The sequence below is a fragment of the Lissotriton helveticus genome, chromosome 8 (assembly GCF_964261635.1).
Source record: "Lissotriton helveticus chromosome 8, aLisHel1.1, whole genome shotgun sequence".
Taxonomy (NCBI): Eukaryota; Metazoa; Chordata; class Amphibia; order Caudata; family Salamandridae; genus Lissotriton; species Lissotriton helveticus.
This window is the reverse complement of record NC_136069.1, coordinates 586399585-586423947: the sequence shown is the minus strand read 5'-3', so window position 1 is coordinate 586423947 and position 24363 is coordinate 586399585. Positions and strand designations below refer to the sequence as shown.

General features: G+C 43.2%; 1 protein-coding gene across 1 annotated transcript in view; it reads left to right on the top strand.

Moving 5' to 3' along the window:
- Positions 1–24363, top strand: part of KLHL1 (kelch like family member 1) — a 1526090-nt gene that overhangs the window by 1168404 nt on the left and 333323 nt on the right. The gene's annotated exons all lie outside the window — the stretch shown is intronic.

Here is a 24363-nt window from a genome sequence, read left to right as displayed (position 1 = left end):
TCTGCCGCTCTAACCATTGAGCCACTCTTCACACGTCTGCGACGGTTCCATGTCCTCTTCAGCACTACCCCCCTTCTCTGTTCCTAAGTCAGCTGAGCAGTTTGTTATTTTTTCTCCATCTACTGAGCCTGACATTCTTGCAGTACTTGAGGCCTTGAAGTCGGGGTCACCCTCTGACCCTTGCCCAGCAAGAGTTCTTGGGGGTGTGGCTGATACAGTATGCAAAGAGGTTACCCAGATTGTTAATCTTTCTTTTTCCTCTGCAACTGTCCCGCTCTGTTGGAAGCAAGCCAAACTGCTGCCGCTTTTAAAAAAGGCTGGGCTGGATCCGGCTGCTCCTTCCAACTACCGGCCCATTTCACTGCTGCCAGCCTTGGCGAAAATCTGTGAGAAGAATGCTTTTAGACAGTTAGACAACTTTATCGAATCATCTCAGGCGCTGCACCCGGCTCAATCAGGGTTCCGGGCTGTATACAGCACTGAAATGGCGCTGGTTGAGATGGCTGAGGCAATCCGGGAGTGCCTTGATGGAGGTGGAAGAGCGATTCTGATATTACTAGACCTCTCTGCCACCTTCGATACAGTGCCCCATACCCTACTTCTCACTAGACTAGCTGCCGCTGGCATCTCCGGATTAGCACTTGACTGGCTCACGTCATTTCTGGACAATAGGACGCAACTGGTCTGGATGCCACCACACCCCTCTCTACCTAAGAAACTCACTACAGGAGTTCCACAGGGGTCTACTTGGAGCCCCCTGCTTTTTAATGTTTATTTAACTCCTTTGATTTATTTGGCAGAACAACTGGGGGCAAAAATAATGGCCTACGCCGACGATACCCAACTTTTGTTCACCTGGTCAAAGGACAATTTGGATACGTCGGCGGTCCAACTCTGCCTCTCATCGGGCTTTCGCTGGTTAGCACTTGCCCACATTAAGTGTAATGAAGACAAGTCTGAGGTTCTTTTCTATGGCTCCTTCCCTGATAATTCAAAGACCTCTTATGGCCATGAGATCTGCCATGTCCTAAATGCATGGGTGGCCCAGCAAATAACCTGGGGGTCTGGTTTGGGAATGACCTTAAATTTGAGGACCTTATTAAAAAACTTACGGGAGTATGTTTTGCCACTCTCAAGGCCTTACGTAGGTTTTTCCCACTCCTTCCGAGAGAGACTAAAGAGACGGTGTCACGTGCTCTAATACTTTCCAGGCTTGATTACCCGAACGGTCTGTTTAGCGGCCTACCTGCCTATCTGATCCAACGACTCCAGGTCATCCAAAATGCGGCCGCAAGACTTCTGTTCAAATTGCCCAGGAGATCTAGCGTCCGCCCTTACCTACGCAGCCTCCATTGGCTCCCGGTTGCCCACCGGATTATGTTTAAAACACTGGTTCTCTCTTTCCGTGCGATCCACCAGATTGGTCCTGTGTACTTGAGGAAAAGGTTTGCCTTGTATATTCCGAATCGCTGCCTCCGCTCGGCTAATTAGTGTCAAATGATTGTGCCTAGATTCAAGTACTCCCGACTAGGAGGCCAGTCCATTTCGGTTAGAGCCTCTATGGCCTGGAATGCTCTACCATTTCATCTCAGGGCTTCCCCGACCATCATCTGTTTAGTATCACCCTTTATTTGTCAACTCCCTCCCGCCTTCTGAACAACCTCACCTTCCGCGCCAGGATACTTTCTTAGTAATAGAGCGCATTATAAAAGCCTTTATAACATAACATTATAACATACCTACAAGTGCCTTGGGAACTGCAAGCTCCTTCAGTCTTCAAGCTCAGGCTTTGGGCTTATAGGACACAGTCAATTAAAACTAATAAACTATCCCCTAGCTACCACTAGATGGAGTGGGATTTTCTATATCTTTATCGTCGAGTGTAATCAATAAATAAACCCTTCCATTGGTCATATGGACCTTTGTTCGTCGACGAGCAGAAATTAAAGGGAACAATTTTCTACATCAAGACATATAGCCTATACAATCACTAAAAATCATTTACTACAGTCAATAAATCAATCAATCAATCAATCAATCATACCATTTGTACAGCGCACTACTCACCCGGAAGGGTCTCAAGGTGCTTGGGGGAAGGGGTCTGCTATTGCTCGAACAGGGAACTTGTGTGAGTTAAAAGCTTTTTATTTTTCAATTTCTTACATTTTCATTATTTATTCAACAATTATTAGTAATTTACACATCATCAATATAAAAGAATTAATCCAATAGTCGATCTTGCAATATAAGATACAATAAGACATTCTTAAGCATAACGGATATTGTTGTAATAATACAGCAAGTGTGTTCCATAAAAAATCCCCCTAATCTAAGTTTTAGAATTTAGAATGGAATAGCATAAGGTGCCAGTTCAGATATCCAATAAAGAGTTCTGATGCAGAATAAATGCATAGGCATAAAGCCTTTGCACATCAAATAAAAGAAAGATCAAACTGGAAAGTAGCAATCAGCAGACATCAGAAAAAGGCTTCCATGCGGGGAGTATAGCCTCAATAAACTCAGAAATGGATCTCCAGCATATGCGAGTGAAAGAAGCCCCCTCTACTCTAGGAACATGAACTAATATAAAAACAAAATATTCTACATGGTAACATGTTTCTCTTTCTTTGTTCATAAGGTCCATTAGTATTTCAGTAATCCCTTGGGAATTGGTAAACTCCCTAGCTTCACATGTCTGCACAATGGGCAAGAGGCAAAAGTTCTTGAAAAGACATTTTGTTCACATTTTGAGGTTAAGATAGTTCTTCCCATGAATCATCCTTCCTTTTGTCACTGTTCCTCCTAATGAGAATCTCATTATCAGTTGTATTACCCAAAACAAATGCCTATTCATTAACAGAAGTCTTCTGGAATGTTATAGCATCTACAGCAAAAGAGAAAACAACCTCATGCAAAACAAGCTCTCAATGTGGAAAACAGGCCTTCCAAAGCTAATTTATTATTTGGTATTAATATGGCATAGACACAACAATATCTCCGAGGTGTAGAGGGAGGTGCACAAAAAGGAGAATTTCTCCCTTTTAAGAAGACTCCTCACTCACCAACCTAGTTGGTGACATGCTTCATCATAGGGGTCCCACCCGAATAGCCGAGTGCTATCCGGGTGTGCTTCAACACCTGATTACAATGGAGCAGGTTTTTTCGTGGTGCAAGTGTGTGAAAAAGGTGAATTTAAAAATTGGCCCAATTTACCTCCATCAAAGACTTTAATCTGGAGCAAGTGGAAAATATTAAAAATGTGTAGAGATGCCGTACTCTGTTAAATTGACCTCTGGTATTTTGATAGTGATAAAAAAGTGAAAAAATGGTCTACATGTGTCAACCTGATGGCGATAATACCAGGTTTTCATCAGGACCAGGTGACGTGACCCGGGTGGTCAACACACGCTAAGGTGTACCATACCCTTAGTCACTACAGAACCAATGCATGTACTCATAGTCAGGCATCCTCTCTTAAATTGTTGAAAGGGCCATTTCTGAAAGATAAACAAACAATCACATGCAAAACAAATACATTGCATAAAATGTCCCTTAGAGAATATAACGAGTGCTCCTCTTATCCACAATCCAGCGTATTAATTATGAAAATACACAAGATATGTCTGGTGACTACTAGTAATCACAGGTGGTGTGCCCCACAAATTGTAATGTAAAGGACCTGGTAATGTCAGAGGGCAAGAAAACCTTCTACACAGTTTGCTCAATGTAATATTTTATAAAAACAGTGAATAATAAATACACTTCTTTAAGTCAAAAGCGCAAATGTTTGTGCATTGTATCCCCAAGTGAAAATTGGAACCAAAAAGTGACTGTACAAGGTCAATAATTTTGTGAATGTTTTCCACAAGTGGTAAGAAGCGACCATTCATATACACTTTTTCAACAGCATAGGTGTACGATGATAAAAGCTGGGTAATGGACCATTCTGTGTGCTTGTCGACGGCGTTTTGACCCATCAGCCTACTTACATCCTTAAGAGCCTGCCTTGCCTAACCCTGAGGTTACTATTATCTATTACTACTGTAATTGGTTAAAGTAAGCCAGTGCTTGGCCTCACACTGCATTTACCTGAATCTGTAAGCTTCATACAATTACAAGCAGTAACCATTTGCTTTTCCTTCTGAACCCATCACTGTAAAACCCGGCCGGGTCCTGACGTGAGTCCATACCTTCATTTTTCACCTTGGCACATCACGTTCACTAAGGCTGCACTCTTTTTACAATCCAGGTAACCAAATTAAAGCCCGTCGCTATAGTTTCTCGCATCTGTGCAGGTACATGGGCCTTATGCCTTCTTTAATTTATTTTAGATGTCCCTACATCGTTAGTCCTGAGGAGACCCCACATTGATAGAAATATATAATATTACATTGAGATAAATTTGTGTAGAAGGTTTTATTACCCTCTGACATTACCAGGTCCTTTACATGTTTATTGCGATTGTGCATATTTATTGCTTAAGTAATTTTCTATTATCCACAGGAATCACTGTTTCCCCATATAAAACTAGTATCCTGATTCCGTTGTGAGTAGGGTTCCCCTGTCTTTGCTTCGACAAATTGTAAGGCACCATAGAGTGATATTTGTCAGTTGCACAATCACTCAAGATTCATAATCAGCCTGTGATTATATATTGCAACCCACAGTCAACAATCATTTAAAATGGGTCAGAATGTGAGGCACCATGGAGTGATTTTATGTCAGTCGCACAATCAATCAGGATTCATAATCAGCCTGTGATTGCAAATTACAACCCACATTCAGCATTTATTGACAGAGGGTGTCTACATGCTCAAAAAAACAGTGAGAGCGTACAATCAAGTAAAAGCATGCATGCTCGTTAGGAGCATAAAAATGGAACTGCCGTAAATCGCAAATGAGGAGAAAGGGGGGCTTACTAGAGATGCAAAATAATGCGCCTCATGGAAGCCGCGGTCAAGGTGCTGGCTCTATTTACAGTCTGAAAAGGTAAACGGGATTCATATTAGAGCGATCGTACACCTCGATGTTTTGATCACTAAAGAAAATGGGTGTATAGAAACAAAGACGCACCATAAACCCACTGCCAAGAACAACCTACTCAGGTATGAGAGTTTTCATCCCAAACCACTAAGGGAAAACCTGCCCTATGGGCAGTATCTATGGCTACGCTGCAATTGCAACAAGACCGTAGATTACCGAATTCAAGCAATGGACCTTACTAAAAACCCCGGAAGAATATTGAACAAATGCCAGAAAGGAGCACGTAACCAACCAAGAGAGGCCCTGTTGGAAGACAAGATACGGACTGAGGAAGGAATACCATTGACCTGTGTAACCACATATAGCACAGCATCGAGCCAAGTGACACGACCCATTAACAAACATTGGGCCATCCTCAATACAGGCAATCTACACTAGGAAAAAATGCTGTTTTTCTTTAAAAAGGTGAGGAGTTTAAAGGACTCTTTAGTGAGCACGCGCCCAACAAAAACCGTACAGGAGAACACAGCCACTGTCCTCAACGCTTGGGGCCTACCCAACATCGTCGGCCATTACCAATGCAGGTCGTAAACCACAGGTGTGCAGAGCACTTCTTAACATCTTAACCACATCAGCGCGGCGCAGATTCCTGCGCTGTGCTGAACGTTCTAAGGAGCCAACGGGCTCATGACGGAATGGTTCCGTCATGAGCTCAGGCCAACCGACGCTCATGACCGAACCGTTCCATCATGAGCATCGAAGGGGTTAAAGGACTATGGCCTCGTAGATGTCTGGAGTACTTTACTTGCTACAGACCCAGGCTTTACTTTTTATTCCCACCCACACAAGAAGAAAGTAAGGTTGGACTATTTTTTTATGAGTATTAAGGACTTACAGCTAGATTCATCATAGTCCCGTTTTGCGAGTCCTTAATAGTGATTATTAAGGAATCGCTATTAAGGACTTGCAAAACGGGATTCATGTAGGAATTGCAAATAATATTGCGATTCCTACATCTTCCTTATTTGCGATTAGCAAATTGCTAATCGCAAATAAGGAATAACTCCCCATTCATTCCTATGGGCCTTTAGGCCTTTAGGCCCATAGGAATGAATGGGGAGTTATTCCTTATTTGCGATTAGCAATTTGCTAATCGCAAATAAGGATGCGATTTCAAGGGTGCCAGGGGTGTCCAAAGGACACCCTGTAGCACCCCTGAAAAGCAAATGTAGCCAGATGTATCGCACACACATGTCCAAAGGACAAGTGTGTGTGTAACATACCACATAGAAAAATGCACTAAAGTGCATTTTTCTGAGTTTTCGCTATTTACCACAAAGTCTGACTTCGTGGTAAATAGCGGCCAGAAATAGCGATTTCGCAAATGGAAAATGGTTAATGAACTGCATTTAAGGAATCTCAAATACAGATTCCTTAAATTCAATTCCTCGCAAATATGCGATTTCGCAATTAGCGATTTTTGCATTTGGGATGATGAATCAAAGGGCCAGATTCTGAGAATCTGGCCCTTTGCGAGTTGATTTCACAATGATGAATCTAGCTGTTAGTTTATGCTAAAATGCAAATTTACCCTAAGATTGTATCAGATCACTCACCTATTGTTTTAATACTTACCGGGTGGGGGACAATGGGTACTGTTAAAAGATTTTCCTTTGACCGGAAGCTGTGTTTGAATGATAACTTTATAGATTATATGTCAGGGTGGTTACAGGAATTTTTTTAATAGAATAGGGACTCTGCCAACATCAAGATAGTGTGGGATACATTTAAAGCCAGTTTTAGGGGGGAGGTATTAAGTTTCGGGATAGCTCAACAAAAAAAATTAAAATCCGAGATGGAGAGGTATTATCTTGAGCTGCAAAAGGCCGAGGAGAGGCTGACTCAGGGCATTGCTATTCAGGCAATATAGCCCTGTTGGAAGAAGAGTTCGCCAGAAAAGGGGCAAAAATTCTGGGAGTTTGGGATACTGAGATTGCGAGAAGGTATCTGACACAGAGGAAAATTTGCCATGAATACGGTGAATCAGTGGGAAGATCTTTAGCTCTTAAACTGCATATGAATGAATCAAGTCGGAATATTGCTGCACTAAAAGACAATACAGGGGCTTTAAGGTCGGCTCCAAAAGAGATTCTGGGTGTCTTCCGCCAATTTTATTCCAATCTGTTTACTACGGATCAAGGTGGAAAGACCCCACTAAATCCTAGTTTGTTTGGGGAGCTCTCCAAACTATATACTGCAGCTGTGGATATGTTGGATGCTCCCATAACGATGGAGGAGCTAACAAATGCGGTCAAATAACTGGCGATGGGGAAGGCAGCTGGCCCTGATCTATTACCTGGCGAGATTTATAAAGCTTTTTTTGGTGATTTAAAAGAGATTATGTTGGCTACGTTTAGAGCGGCTCAATTTGGGTCAGCACCTAAGATAAGGAATGAAGCTACAATTGTAGTTTTTAGTAAAAAAGGTAAAGAAGCAGAACTACCTGGCTCATACCGCCCTATCTCACTATTGAATTGTGATGGAAAGATATATTCGAAAATTTTAGCCAACCGTCTATCTAAAGTCATAGCTTCTCTGGTCTCCCAAGATCAACATGGCTTTATACCTGGTCGGGGTACTGTGACTCATATTAATAAAGTAATTACCTTGTTTGATATAGCGAGGTAGAGAGACGTAAATTGGGGCGGATTCTGCTAGATGCAGAAAAAGCTTTTGACCGCGTGGAATGGCAGTACGTATGGTCATTAATGGAGAGTATGGGATTCCGTCAAAAGTTTATGATTGCATTGCAGGCCTTATATGAATCACCCACGGCAAGAATAACATCTATGGGATTAGTTTCAGAAGTAGTGAAGATAACTAGAGGTACGAGACAGGGCTTTCCCTGCTCCCCTTTACTTTTCGCGCTATATATTAACCCACTTATTGTAATGCTCTCTAGAAGTCGGCTTATCAAGCCTTTTGTGGTCCGCAGTATCCCCCACACAGTATTCGCATATGCGGATGACATTGCGATAACATTGGAGGACCCGGCCGCTGCAATGCCGGAAATTGAACGGCTAGCTGGTCAATTCGGACGGATGTCCGGATATCAGCTTAATACCTCAAAAACGTAGATAGTGTGTACTGATACAGTAGCAATAGATGATTCAAGAGTAGTGGTGGAAGCTACGTACTTAGGAGTTAAGATTAGGGCATCTATGGCTGCAGTGGTGGAGTCAAACTGGGGGTCTCTTTATAGTAATATTGCAGATTCTCTGGAGAGGTGGGGGCGGCTGCACTTTACCCTGATTGGACGAGCAAACATTTTAAAAATTAATATATTGCCGCAAGTATTATACCTCTTTAGAGCAATGCCTTTAGAAATTTCAGCACTCCAATTACAGAAGCTTCAGGCTTTATGTTCCAAATTTCTATGGGCGCCAGGGAAACCACGAAGAGCTATGAAATTCATGACATTACTAAGTACTAGGGGAGGTTTAGCAGTGCCTGACTTTGTATTGTATTATTATGTCTGTTTTTTGCAAAAAATGGCCTTCTTACTTTGTGGAGTGGATGAAGGTAATCCAACAATAACCATATCTACTAGCTCCATTTTTCACCTGGCTTTAGGAATCGAAACTAGTCGAAGTCTATTTCGGGAAGTAGAATGGAGCTATTTTAAGAGAACCAGATTCAAGACTGTAGATGCAGCATTTAAAACCTGGAAGAAAGTCCGCAAATTAATTAATTTAGGAGACCTTACTTATTATACTCCTTTGAATATGACTAAACTGCCCCCACTCATATTTTTTATAGGACCGTAAGGGTCTGGCGAGACAAAGGAATAGGTTTATTAGGAGATATGTATGATAAGATGGGAAATATCAAACAGTTTGAGGACCTAGTAAGGGTTTATAACCTACCACAATCGCATTTTTTAAAGTTTTTACAAATTCGGGATTTTCTATAAAAACGCAAATTAAAATTGATTTCCAATCCGTTAATAGAAGCTATAAGGACACAGAGTAAAATTGGAATGTTGTATAAAATCTTAAATTTAGGTAAAAAGGATGATCTGGAAAAACATACTTCACAATGGGCACTGATATTGGGAGAGAATGAATCAGATATACTACTTGAAGATGCAATTGTCAGATCTAAAGAAGCTCTTATGTCAGCGAATTTAAAAGTACAATTCTTCAAAACTTTATTCAGGTTGTATTATACACCAGCACGGATGAAAAAGTGGGGTAATCTGTATAATGGTAAATGCTTCCGTTGCGGGCGGAAAATGCTGACATAGAACATATTTTTTTCAGTTGTGTAAAATGTTTGGAGAGCAAAAATGTACAGATTAGCTAGTTTGGAATCTAGCTTATAGTCAAAGGGGCAAGGCAACGGAAATTAGGGTTGAAGATATCGGATCTGTTTGTAACTCATATGAATTCTCGAATGGTAAGACCATTCGATCTGATTTATATTTTGATCTCGGTTTATTAACCTGGCTTAACGAGTATTTATTGCTGATGTACAGGATGTTTGGTCAACATTTTGTGTATTTTGATTGGTTGTACTAATTTTCTTTAGTAATTTATTATTAACTATTGTATTCTTTTGATTCATTGTGTATTATATTTATATCTTTATATGATGTCTCTGAAATTGTGGGGAAAAAAATAAAAAAATAAAATATATAAGCACTTATGTTTCAGCAGAGTGATTAGATAAGGACATGCTTCTGTCAGGATGATTGTAGAAGTGGACACAGACTCACAGTGTGATTCCAGACAAGCATGACCATTACCTTGACTTTTGCAGGACTGACTCAGTAGTCTGCAAGCAGTTAAGGGACCACATATATTGTGCACATTTGACTGTACCACTGCTAGTTTGAGTCATTCTGCAAGTGCATAGACAGTGACTATGTTCTTAGAGTGCTAGTAGTTGACAGCAGGATACGTTTATAAGCGCTTATGTTTCTATCAGGATGATTGTAGGAGTGGACACAGACTCACGGTGTGATTCCAGACAAGCATGCCTATTACCTGGACCACTGCTTGTCTCAATGCTTGAGTAATTCTGCAAGTGCATAGACAGTGACTGGGTTCCTATAGTGCTAGTACTTGACAACAGGATCAGTTTATAAGCGCTTATGTTTCAGCAGAGTGATTAGATAAGGATATGTTTCTGTCAGGATGATTGTAGGAGTGGACACAGACTCACGGTGTGATTCCATACAAGCATGCCTATTACCTGGACTTTTGCAGGACTGACTCAGTAGTCTGCAAGGTGTTAAGGGACCGCATACATTGTTCACATTTGACTGTACCACTGCTTGTCTCAATGCTTGAGTAATTCTGCAAGTGCATAGATAGTAACTGGGTACCTAGACTGCTAGTAGTTAACAGCAGGATAGGTTTATAAGCGCTTATGTTTCAGCAGCGTGAATAGATAAGGACCTGCTTCTGTCAGGAATGATTGTAGGAGTGGACACAGACTCACAGTGTGATTCCAGACAAGCATGACTATTACCTGGGCGTTTGCAGGACTGACTCAGTAGTCTGCAAGGGGTTTAGGGACTGCATACATTGTGTACATTTGAATGTACCATTGCTTGTCTCAATGCCTGAATCATTCTGCAAGTGCATAGATAGTGACTGAGTTCCTAGAGTGCTAGTAGTTGACAGCAGGATTAGTTAATGAGCATTTATGTTTCAGCAGAGTGATTAGATAAAGACATGCTTCTGTCAGGATGATTGTAGGAGTGGACCCAAACTTACAGTGTGATTCCAGACAAGCATGACTATTACCTGGACTTTTGCAAGACTGACTCAGTAGTCTGCAAGGTGTTAAGGGACCGCATACATTGTGCACATTTGACTGTAACACTGCTTGTCTCAATGCCTGAGTCATTCTGCAAGTGCATAGACAGTGAATACGTTCCTAGAGTGCTAGTAGTTGATAGCAGAATAAGTCTATAAGGAATTATGTTTCAGCAGAGGGATTAGATAAGGACATACTTCTGTCAGGATGATTGTAGGAGTGGACACAGACTCACAGTGTGATTCCAGACAAGCATAACTATTACCTGGACTTTTGCAGGACTGACTCAGTAGTCTGCATGGGGTTAAGGGACCGCATATATTGCGTACATTTGACTGTACTACTGCTTGTCTCGGTTCAAAGCTTTATTCGATTTGTAAAACAAACCATACAAGCAAAACAGATTTCCATGTTGAACATTGTTTTCTAAAATTTCATCAAGGTCACCAATTCTAAAAACTATCTAAAAACCATCACAAACATAATATATTACAATCTAAAAACATAATTTGACCGGTACAATTGGGATTTAGACGATACACAGTCTATTACCTGATAAAAACTGAGTTCACTTAAAATACATACAAATTTACAGACAGGAGAGCATAGGGTTAAACACGGTCAAATGCATCAGATGACTATGGCTTTCCTGGCAGCTGTACATTTTAGTATGTATGACGCAACAAAAAAAAAATATCCAAATCATTTGAAGAGGATAGTAGCTGTAAAGCATTCTTTGTAGAACGAACATTGTTTTTTAAAAGGATGGGTTTTAGATAAAATACCCTAAAAGAACGGTAACATTTGCAAAACAATAAAAAGTGGCAGCAACTCTGAAGTGAGATGTTATCACAAGGGCATGCAGTATCGGATCTGGCTTTCATTACAGGGAATGCTACAAGATGGTGTGAGATTCCCAACCTTAAGCGTGTTAAAACAAACTGGTGTCAGTTGCCTGAGTCATTCTGCAAGTGCCTAGACAGTGACTGCGTTCCAAGATTGATAGTAGTTGACAGCAGGATACGTTTATAAGCACTTATGTTTCAGCAGAGTGATTAGATAAGGACATGCTTCTGTCAGGATTATTGTAGGAGTGGACAGAGCTGCTTTATAGCCATAGAACAGGTCAGTAGAGTTGCTTTAGAGCCAGAGAACCAGGTCATCAGAGCCTTTGTAGAACCAGGGACCCAGGCTAGCAGAGCTGCTGTACAGCCAGAGAACCACCAGGTCAGCAAAGCTGCTTTAGAGCCATAGAACCAGGTCAGCGGAGCTGCTGTGAAGCCAGTGAAACAAGGTCAGCAGAACTGCTTTAGAGGAACAGAACCAGGTCAGCAGAACTGCTTTAGAGCCAGAGAAACCGGTCAGCAGAGCTCTTTAGAGGTAGAGAAGCAGTTCAGCAGAGCTGCTTAAGAGCCAGAGAACCAGGTCAGCAGAGGTGCTCTAGAGCCAGAGACCCAGGTCAGCAGAGCTGCTTTAGAGCCATAGAACCAGGTCAACAGAGCTGCTCTAGAGGCCGAGAACCAGGTCAGCAGACCTGCTGTAGAGGAAGAGAAATCAGGTCAGCAGAGCTGCTTTAGAGGGAGAGAACAGGTCAGCAGAACTGCTTTAGAGCCAGAGAACCAGGTCAACAGAGCTCTTTAGAGGGAGAGAACCAGGTCAGCAGAGCTGCTCTAGAGCCAGAGAACCAGGTCAGCAGAGCTGCTTTAGAGCCATAGAACCAGGTCAGCAGAGCTGCTTTAAAGCCAGCGAATCAGGTCAGCAGAGCCGCTTTAGAGTCAGAGAACCAGGTCAGCAGAGCTGCTTTAGAGGGAGAGAACCAGGTCAGCAGAGCTGCTTTAGAGCTGGAGAAACCAGGTCAGCGGAGCTGCTTTAGAGGGAGAGAACCAGGTCAGAGGAGCTGCTTTAGAGCCGGAGAACCAGGTCAGCAGAGCTGCTCTAGAGCCAGAGAACCAGATCAGCAGAGCTGCTTTAGAGCCATAGATCCAGGTCAGCAGAGCTGATTTAGAGGGAGAGAACCAGGTCAGCAGAGATGCTTTAGAGCCAGAGAACCAGGTCACATAACCACTCTAGAGCCAGAGAACCAGGTCAGCAGAGCTGTTTTAGAGCCATAGAACCAGGTCAGCAGAGCTGCTTTAGAGCCAGAGAACCAGGTCAGCAGAGCTGCTCTAGAGCCTAAGAATCAGGTCAGCAGAGCTGCTCTAGAGCCAGAGAGCCAGGTTAGCAGAGCTGCTGTAGAGCCAGAGAAACCAGGTCAGTAGAGCTGCTTTAGAGCGAGAGAACCAGGTCAGCAGAGCTGCTTCAGAGTAGGAGAACCAGGTCAGCAGAGCTGCTTTAGAGCCAAGGGACCAGGTCAGCAAAGCTGCTCTAGAACCAGAGAACCAGGTCAGCAGAACTGCTTTGGAGCCATAGAACCAGGTCAGCAGAGCTGCTTTAGAGCCAGAGAACCAGATAACCAGATTAGCAGAGCTGTTCTAGAGCCAGAGAACCAGAAAGCAGAGCTGCTCTAGAGCCTAAGAACCTGGTCAGCAGAGCTGCTCTAGAACCAGAGAACCAGGTCAGCAGAACTGCTTTAGAGCCAGAGAACCAGGTCATCAGAGCTCTTTAGAGGTAGAGAAGTGAGTCAGCAGAGCTGCTTAAGAGCCAGAGAACCAGGTCAGCAGAGCTTCTCTAGAGCCAGAGAACCAGGTCAGCAGAGCTGCTTTAGAGCCATAGAACCAGGTAAACAGAGCTGTTATAGAGACCAAGAACCAGGTCAGCAGACTGGCTGTAGAGCAAGAGAAACCAGGTCAGCAGAGCTGCTTTAGAGGGAGAGAACCAGGTCAGCAGAGCTGCTTTAGAGGGAGAGAACCAGGTCAGCAGAGCTGCTTTAGAGTCATAGAACCAGGCCAGCAGAGCTGCTTTAGAGCCAGAGAATCAGGTCAGCAGAGCCGCTTTAGAGGCAGAGAACCAGGTCAGCAGAGCTGCTTTAGAGGGAGAGAACCAGGTCAGCAGAGCTGCTTTAGAGGGAGAGAACCAGGTCAGCAGAGCTGCTTTAGAGGGAGAGAACCAGGTCAGCAGAGCTGCTCTAGAGCCGGAAAAACCAGGGCAGCAGAGTTGCTTTAGAGGGAGAGAACCAGGTCAGAGCAGCTGCTTTAGAGCCGGAGAACCAGGTCAGCAGAGCTGCTTTAGAGCCGTAGAACCAGGTCAGCAGAGCTGCTACAGAGGCAGAGATCCAGGTCAGCAGAGCTGATTTAGAGGAAGAGAACCAGGCCAGCAGAGATGGTTTAGAGCCAGAGAACCAGGTCAGCAGAGCTACTCTAGAGCCGGAGAACCAGGTCAGCAGAGCTGCTCTAGAGGCTAAGAACCAGGTCAGCAGAGCTGCTCTAGAGCTAGAGAACCAGGTTAGCAGAGCTGCTGTTGAGCCAGAGAAACTAGGTCAGTCGCGCTGCTTTAGAGCGAGAGAACCAGGTCAGCAGAGCTGCTTCAGAGTAGGAAAACCAGGTCAGCAGAGCTGCTTTAGAGCCAAGGGGCCAGGTCAGCAAAGCTGCTCTAGAACCAGAGAACCAGGTCAGCAGAACTGCTGTAGAGCCATAGAACCAGATCAGCAGAGCTGCTTTAGAGCCATAGAACCAGGTCAGCAGAGCTGCTTTAGAGCCAGAGAACCAGGTCAGCAGAGCTGCTTCAGAGTAGGAGAACCAGGTCAGCAGAGCTGCTTTAGAGCCAAGGGACCAGGTCAGCAAAGCTGCTCTAGAACCAGAGAACCAGGTCAGCAGAACTGCTTTGGAGCCATAGAACCAGGTCAGCAGAGCTGCTTTAGAGCCAGAGAACCAGATAACCAGATTAGCAGAGCTGTTCTAGAGCCAGAGAACCAGAAAGCAGAGCTGCTCTAGAGCCTAAGAACCTGGTCAGCAGAGCTGCTCTAGAACCAGAGAACCAGGTCAGCAGAACTGCTTTAGAGCCAGAGAACCAGGTCATCAGAGCTCTTTAGAGGTAGAGAAGTGAGTCAGCAGAGCTGTTTTAGAGCCATAGAACCAGGTCAGCAGAGCTGCTTTAGAGCCAGAGAACCAGGTCAGCAGAGCTGCTCTAGAGCCTAAGAATCAGGTCAGCAGAGCTGCTCTAGAGCCAGAGAGCCAGGTTAGCAGAGCTGCTGTAGAGCCAGAGAAACCAGGTCAGTAGAGCTGCTTTAGAGCGAGAGAACCAGGTCAGCAGAGCTGCTTCAGAGTAGGAGAACCAGGTCAGCAGAGCTGCTTTAGAGCCAAGGGACCAGGTCAGCAAAGCTGCTCTAGAACCAGAGAACCAGGTCAGCAGAACTGCTTTGGAGCCATAGAACCAGGTCAGCAGAGCTGCTTTAGAGCCAGAGAACCAGATAACCAGATTAGCAGAGCTGTTCTAGAGCCAGAGAACCAGAAAGCAGAGCTGCTCTAGAGCCTAAGAACCTGGTCAGCAGAGCTGCTCTAGAACCAGAGAACCAGGTCAGCAGAACTGCTTTAGAGCCAGAGAACCAGGTCATCAGAGCTCTTTAGAGGTAGAGAAGTGAGTCAGCAGAGCTGCTTAAGAGCCAGAGAACCAGGTCAGCAGAGCTTCTCTAGAGCCAGAGAACCAGGTCAGCAGAGCTGCTTTAGAGCCATAGAACCAGGTAAACAGAGCTGTTATAGAGACCAAGAACCAGGTCAGCAGACTGGCTGTAGAGCAAGAGAAACCAGGTCAGCAGAGCTGCTTTAGAGGGAGAGAACCAGGTCAGCAGAGCTGCTTTAGAGGGAGAGAACCAGGTCAGCAGAGCTGCTTTAGAGTCATAGAACCAGGCCAGCAGAGCTGCTTTAGAGCCAGAGAATCAGGTCAGCAGAGCCGCTTTAGAGGCAGAGAACCAGGTCAGCAGAGCTGCTTTAGAGGGAGAGAACCAGGTCAGCAGAGCTGCTTTAGAGGGAGAGAACCAGGTCAGCAGAGCTGCTTTAGAGGGAGAGAACCAGGTCAGCAGAGCTGCTCTAGAGCCGGAAAAACCAGGGCAGCAGAGTTGCTTTAGAGGGAGAGAACCAGGTCAGAGCAGCTGCTTTAGAGCCGGAGAACCAGGTCAGCAGAGCTGCTCTAGAGCCAGAGAACCAGGTCAGCAGAGCTGCTTTAGAGCCGTAGAACCAGGTCAGCAGAGCTGCTACAGAGGCAGAGATCCAGGTCAGCAGAGCTGATTTAGAGGAAGAGAACCAGGCCAGCAGAGATGGTTTAGAGCCAGAGAACCAGGTCAGCAGAGCTACTCTAGAGCCGGAGAACCAGGTCAGCAGAGCTGCTCTAGAGGCTAAGAACCAGGTCAGCAGAGCTGCTCTAGAGCTAGAGAACCAGGTTAGCAGAGCTGCTGTTGAGCCAGAGAAACTAGGTCAGTCGCGCTGCTTTAGAGCGAGAGAACCAGGTCAGCAGAGCTGCTTCAGAGTAGGAAAACCAGGTCAGCAGAGCTGCTTTAGAGCCAAGGGGCCAGGTCAGCAAAGCTGCTCTAGAACCAGAGAACCAGGTCAGCAGAACTGCTGTAGAGCCATAGAACCAGATCAGCAGAGCTGCTTTAGAGCCAGAAAACCAGATAACCAGATTAGCAGAGCTGTTGTAGAGCCAGAGAACCAGGTCAGCAGAATTGCTTTAGAGCCATAGAACCAGGTCAGCAGAGCTGCTTTAGAGGGAGAGAACCAGGTCAGCAGAGCTGCTTTAGAGGGAGAGAACCAGGTCAGCAGAGCTGCTTTAGAGTCATAGAACCAGGCCAGCAGAGCTGCTTTAGAGCCAGAGAATCAGGTCAGCAGAGCCGCTTTAGAAGCAGAGAACCAGGTCAGCAGAGCTGCTTTAGAGGGAGAGAACCAGGTCAGCAGAGCTGCTTTAGAGGGAGAGAACCAGGTCAGCAGAGCTGCTTTAGAGGGAGAGAACCAGGTCAGCAGAGCTGCTCTAGAGCCGGAAAAACCAGGGCAGCAGAGTTGCTTTAGAGGGAGAGAACCAGGTCAGAGCAGCTGCTTTAGAGCCGGAGAACCAGGTCAGCAGAGCTGCTCTAGAGCCAGAGAACCAGGTCAGCAGAGCTGCTTTAGAGCCGTAGAACCAGGTCAGCAGAGCTGCTACAGAGGCAGAGATCCAGGTCAGCAGAGCTGATTTAGAGGAAGAGAACCAGGCCAGCAGAGATGGTTTAGAGCCAGAGAACCAGGTCATCAGAGCTGCTTTAGAGCCAGAGAACCAGGTCAACAGAGCTGCTCTAGAGCCTAAGAACCAGGTCAGCAGAGCTGCTCTAGAGCCAGAGAACTAGGTTCGCAGAGCTGCTGTAGAACCAGAGAAACCAGGTTAGTAGAGCTGCTTTAGAGTGAGAGAACAAGGTCAGCAGAGCTGCTTCAGAGTGGGAGAACCAGGTTAGCAGAGCTGCTTTAGAGCCAAGGGGCCAGGTCAGCAAAGCTGCTCTAGAACCAGAGAACCAGGTCAGCAGAACTGCTTTAGAGGCATAGAACCAGGTCAGCAGAGTTGCTCTAGAGCCAGAGAACCAGGTCAGCGGAGCTGCTGTACAGCCAGAGAAACCAGATCAGCTTTAGAGGGAGAAAACCAGTTCAGCAGAGCTGCTTTAGAGCCAGAGAACCAGGTCAGCAGTGCTTCTTCAGAGTGAGAGAACCAGGTCAGCAGAGCTGCTTTAGAGCCAAGGGGACAGGTCAGCAGAGCTGCTCTAGAACCAGAGAACCAGATCAGCAGAGCTGCTCTAGAGCCAGAGAACCAGGTCAGCAGAGCTGCTGTAGAGCCAGAGAAACCAGGTCAGTAGAGCTGCTTTAGAGGGAGAGAACCAGGTCAGCAGAGCTGCTCTAGGGTCAGAGAACCCTGTCAGCAGAAGTGCTTCAGAGCCGACGAACCGGGTAAGCAAAACTGCTTAGAGCCAGGGAACCGGGTCAGCAGAGTTGCTCTATAGCCTAAGAACTAGGTCAGCAGAGCTGCTCTAGAGCCAGAGAACCAGGTCATCAGACCTGCTGTAGAGCCAGAGAAACCAGGTCAGCAGAGTTGCTTTAGAGCCAGAGAACTAGGTCAGCAGAGCTGCTTTAGAGCCAGAGAACCAGGTCAGCAGAGCTGCTGTAGCTGACACTGACTGACTGACACTGACTGATTGACATTGACTGACACTGATTGACTGACACTGAGTGACTGACACTGACTGACACTGATTGACTGACACTGACTGACTGACACTGACTGAGACTGATTGACTGACACTGACTGACTGACACTGACTGACTGACTGACACTGACTGACACTGATTGTTTGACACTGACTGACACTGACTGACACTGATTGAATGACACTGACTGACACTGATTAACTGATACTGACTGACTTACTGACACTGACTGAGTGGCACTGACACTGACTGACTGACACTGACTGACACTGACGGACACTGACTGACTACTCTCCACTACTCACACTCTACTACTCTCTACTACTCTCTCTACTACTCACTCTCTACAACTATCTCTACTACTCTATACTAACTCCCTACTACACACTCTCTACCACTTGCTCTCTACTACTCTCTACTTTCCTAATTTCCTCATTTACAACAGTCTCCTCAATAGGAAATGCTTTCAGTGTTTTACTTTGGTTCCATCAAGAAGGCATTCAGATGTGTCACACATTTGCCATAAATTTTGAATGTTAGCAGTCTAGTTGCTCATTACATCACTGTAGTAAAGCTACTGCTCACCAGGGAAGTATGCTGCTGGTATTGAAAGTACATGCTTCAGAATTCTTTTAATGATATAGAAGAGGATTTGAGAAGTGACTCAAAATGTGCCCTATTTTTTCTTTCTGCAGCAGTAATCATACTTTCTATGGCAAAATGAACCCCCTCATTGTGTTCATTTTTAAATAAAGGTTTTAAGAGTTACCACTTTATGCCAATCAAGATGGTTTCAGGTGTGCTATACTTTTGTCATAAATAAGGCTGTTAGCACTCTAGGTATTCTTTAGAACACTCTGGGAAGCTGCAGTAAAACACAAAGGAATCAACTGAAAGTCTCTTCTCTTGTTAGACGTACATGTTTTACTGAGAATATCAGACTTCATTCTCACATGACTGAGAAAGATAATGTTAATTTAAAGAGAATATGCTCTCAGTTCAGCTTATAGATCACCTTCCAAACATCTGTGAGAAAAGCATGAGAAAATAGTTTTCACTCAAACATGATAAATGAAATCCCAGCAGAAGGCTTTTTCACATGATAAAATCACCTTAGAACACACCACAGTTCCTAAAATGAGTATGATGCCGTCAACAAATGATGTATGATGTAATTAAAGTCTTAAAACTTTTTATAAACTGCAATGCTTTTTAATGAGGTGCTATCATGTATATTGGTCCCAAGATGGCTGCCAACACTTCTTGGATGAAGTACTGACAGCCAATCAGATCTCATGATTAGATGTGTTGTTAGGCTTCGCCCAGATATATATGTATTTTTTCCTTTATTATCTAAAAAAACTACCGAACAGATTTACACTATTTAACCAAAAGGCACGAGTGTGAACCAAGGACTACCTCTTTGCCAAATTTGGTGTATTCTGTTCAGCAGTTCGGGCTGTAGTTGCAAATAAAGGTTCCTATGGAAAATTGCATGGGGAAAACGGGTTTTTCAGACTCCCCTTTTTCCCGGCCCCCGCTTGATAACTCACCCCAAGACTTTCAGGAAAGGAGTGGACCGGAGCGGGCCATAAGTTAAAAAAAGTTCACGAAGATTCGTCTACCGGCGCCAAAGTTATTCCAAATAGAATGTTGCAGATTTCCTATGGATAATAGGTCCTAACTATAAATACCTACTGGCGACCGCCAGTAGGTAATATATATATATCGAGTGAAGCACTCCCAACAACCTCCAGCAAACAGGTAGTGCAACGCTGGCGAGGAAGGAGACGGACTATGAAGATCAGGTAAGATGTTGTTTTTATTTAACCCAAGCGTTCAGCAGCGACGCATTTCGAGCTCAAAAAGCTCTTGTTCACACATATATATATATATATATATATATATATTACCTACTGGCGGTCGCCAGTAGGTATATATAGTTAGGATTTTTTCCCTATGGGATTTTTGAAAATTCTATGTCTAATAACTTTGGCGTTTGTGGACGGAATTGTCTGAAAGTTTCAGGAAAATGGAACATTTTGTTTCTGAGCAGCCCCTGAAAATTTGGGGGGGGTTCGTCAAGGGGGGGCCGAGAAAAAAGGGGGGTCCCAAAACGTGTTTTTCCAATGTTAATTTCCATAGGGCGGTTGGCCTCACTTTTAGCCCGAACGGCTGAATCGATTTGCACGAAACTTAGCAAAATTGTAGGGACTGTTAGCCCGATGTGCCTTTGCTAGGTCTCAATATATGTGCTCCAGTGGATTTTGCGAAATTAACGTTCAAAAAAAGATATATATCTGTAAGCGCGCTCTGGGCAGCGCTCCGGTTCGCGTACTTTACGCGTAACGGAACTTCGCGAAGCGAAGCTGATTGGCTCTCCGGTGTCTGTCAACATTCCAAACAGTCCGGAGCGGTCGCCATCTTGTCTCTCGGTAGGATCGAGAGACAAGAGGAGGCCAAAACAAAGGGGGAAATGACCATAAGGGGGCATAGTAAATCCTCCCTGACCCCCTAGGTTTGATGTGGAGGCTTTAAAAGGGCCCCGCAGGGCAAAAAAAATAAATACATTTTTTTGTTTTTTGCGTGGGGAGCGCCCGGTTCGCGAACCGGGAAGCGTACTGGGGAGCGTACTATGAGGAAAAAAGAATGATAGACTTTTAAAATATTGTATGTTTATTGATTGTTCGTTTTGTTGTTTTTTTTTATTTTTTTATTATTTAAGTAGCAATATGTAGGTACCAATGCAGAGTCAAAAAATTAATATACACCGTCTCCTTTGTAGATATCTTGCATGTTGTTTCAGAAGTTATTGTGGAATATGGAATCCATATCATAGTCTGTCAGGAAAGCAGAAAGAACATGGAGGCAGGAGATGAAAAAGAGTTGTTAAATACACATTGGAGATAATATAGTTGGAGAAAGGAAGTAACTATGAGCAAAATTACTATGTAACATAAAAAAGTTGCACAGTATACTATAAGTCTGACTTTACATTATAATCAATTAGGTACTAGTTTATGAATTACATATAAAAATAATTGAAGTCTCGAACAATTTTTGATTATTAAATAATTTTATTTTTGTGATTCTTTTTCGAAATTTAACAGAACATTTAACAACAAATTGTCGGAAATGTCCTCATTTTCAATCAGCGAATCTACTGCATCTACACATTGAACTAATTCATGGTCCCGTGATTCATCCATGAAATCTGAGTCATCATTGTCCTCAATAACTTTTTCTGTGTTGTTCTCCAGAACAATTTCGAAGGAAATAATCTGCTCTCCTTCCATTTTCTTGCTGTAATTTGCATAAAAAATAAATATATCAGTAGAGATAGGGCACTGTTGGGTTTAAGTTCAGACAGGTACTTGTGAGTTTATAACAGAGAAGTTATCTATGGGCACTGTATGGTTTCAGGCGTGAAGTAGTACTATTAAAAAGTGCCTGTGAAGAAGTCTAAGTAAATTCATAATTATAGCACAGAAACCTAAATCAATCCATAATTATAATAAACAAGCCTTTCTCAATGTCTAACTCTTACAGAGGGACAGTATATAACTATCTGAAAATGTTTTCCCAAATTAATTTACGGTGCATAACATAGTTCTCCTTTCAAATTTATAAAATAACATCTTACCTTTTAAAAACAAGTTTAAGTTGTCAGTGAAAATGCACTTGCAATGTACTTCAGGAAGTAGTAGTCAAAATGGCTGTTTCTCTCTCTTTTTTTATATATATTCAGGTACATAACCAATCAAATGTCAGGTAAAAAAAGTAGAAAATGAAAGTAACATTTTAATTGGTTGTCAATTCCAACACTTCAGATGTGTTTTGTGAAGTAATTTACCTCAGGGTATTTAGAGAGGTCTACAGGCTAAATGGCTAAATGGAATTCCAACCAAATTTGTGAAAATGGTAGGGATTGGTATGTAGTATGAGCTAATCTATATTTGGTGAGAGTGTCTCCAGTCGTTTTTCTGTAAATTACTTTCCCACCTTTTTTGATGGTGCGCTTCCCGGGGAGCGCCCCCGTACGCGAACTGGCGAGCGCCCCGGTACGCGAACCTTAAGCGTTACGGGAGTCCACCATTTTGTGTTTCGGTCGACTTAAGATACAAGATGGAGGGCTAATAATGTTCAGAATGGGTAGAAGGGGGCACGGTAGACTTATCTTGACCCCCTAGGTTTTCTGAGGGTGGCTGAGGAGGCTTATATGTGCGAAAAAAACATTTTTTTTTAAATTTCGCGAGGTTAGCTTCCGGTTCGCGTACCGGGTAGCGCCCCGGGGAGCGTACTTTGTTGAAAACTAGTGAAAAAAGTTAGAGTAAAATAATATTTGTGAGTGATCAGATGTAGGGTAGCTCTGAGAAGAGCTTTTGGGTTTATGGTACATTTAGGTACTTATAAGTAGGTACCAATGCACAGTCTTAAATTCAGAATGAAAATTCTGTTGCCCTCATCTGAGAAATGAACTCCATCTCCTCTGTAGATATCTTGCATGTAGTAACGCAAGTTATTGTTGTACACGGAGCCCATTCCATGGTCTCTCATGTAAGCTGAAACAGATTTGTTTACATGCTTCCTCGACTTCTCAATTTGTGGACAAAATTGGTTTGACCACCTCCATTTCTGTCTTTGGCATATATTTGAATATACCAAGGCAGTCTGAGGAAAAAGTGCCATTAATTGCTCAAAGGTGTCCTTTAAAAGCATTTCCAGACCTACCCCAGTCAAAGTGCCCAAATCATTACCTCCACAGTGCACAATTAACAGGTCAGGTTTTGGCAAATGCATAAAGGTTTTCACCAATGGTATCAATTGGTGACATTTTAATCCTCTGTGGCCAAACCACTTAATTTCCACATCTTGTAAATTGAGGTTAGGTAAATTTCTGTTCTCAGCATACCTCTGAGCCCAATAGATGTAACTATGTCCAACAATCCAGACAGAAAACATGGTGAGAGAAGGTTCTCCTGCAGTCAGACGAAGTGTGGCAATGAAATGGCAGTTGAAAAAATAAGAGTTTAAAATGAAAAAAACTGTGGAGTTTCTGTGTTAATGAAGCAGTAACAGTGATTGGTGGATTTTGATTGCTGAAAACAGAAAGTTAGGGTGCATGGATGAGTTCTTTGAAAGATGTATTTTGAGTGGTCAAGAAAAAATCATTAAATGAAAGAATGCACTGGATATGAGGTGCACTGAGAGTTCAGAGTTCAATTGCAACATTGTTGTGTGAACTTGCAAACACCAGAGGTCTTCCAAGAGGTGGTTGCTATGCAAAAAAGGCAGAGAGGGCAGAGGGGGGAAGGGTTTTGATTTGAAAAAAAGTGAGGGAAGGGTTTTGATTGGGTGACATGAGAGATATGTGTGAAGAATTACAGCATTTCTGTGCTTTTGATAGCTGCAGACTCTGGAGTGCATACCTTTTGCTCTGCTGAAGACAAATTGGTGTGTTTCTGAGACAGTTTTGAAACTCAAAGTATTTGCTAAGGTGAGAAAAGATTTCTTTAATTTAGATAGAGAATAGTGTGCTTTAAGGAGAAAATTATGAAGAAAGTTGTGTTTTTCAAATGTTGCTTTGTCTCAAGTGTTTTACAAATAGATTTTGTTTCTTTGAGAAATTGTAATTGGAGAAAATGTGAAGTATTAGTACTGACAGGGTTTTTTTGTGCATAGGAGCTGTGGAGTGTTTTCAAATTATGACTTGAAAATCGTTTTTGAGGAAAAGGAATGGTTTTAATATTTATGACAAGGACATAATGGTGTATGCTTCTTTATAAGGCAATTGAGTGTCTCTGATGTTATTTTTCCCATTTTAATGTAAGACCTTTCCCTGTGGAGCAAATTGCTTGTAAATATGCTCCCACCTGTGCATGGCAAATTTAGATTTTGAATGTTTGCGTTACATAGCCATGTTAAAAGTGACACAAACATGCTGCAAAGGCAATAAAAAAACGTTTTTATGTGTCTTAAGGACATTTTAAGTCATTTCCTCATGTGGAGTGTTTTCTAATTATGATTTGAAAATCGTTTTTGGGGAAAAGGAATGGTTTTAATATTTATGACAAGGAAATAATGGTGTATGCTTCTTTATAAGGCAATTGAGTGTCTCTGATGTTATTTTTCCCATTTTAATGTAAGACCTTTCCCTGTGGAGCAAATTCCTTGTAAATATGCTCCCACCAGTGCATGGCAAATTTAGATTTTGAATGTTTGCGTTACATAGCCATGTTAAAAGTGACCCAAACATGCTGGAAAGGCAATCAAAAAACGCTTTCATGTGTCTTAAGGACATTTTAAGTCATTTCCCCATGTGCAGTGTTTTCAAATTATGATTTGAAAATCGTTTTTGGGGAAAAGGAATGGTTTTAAAATTTATGACAAGGACATAATGGTGTATGCTTCTTTATAAGGCATTTCAGTGTCTCTGATGTTATTTTTCCCATATTAAATTAAA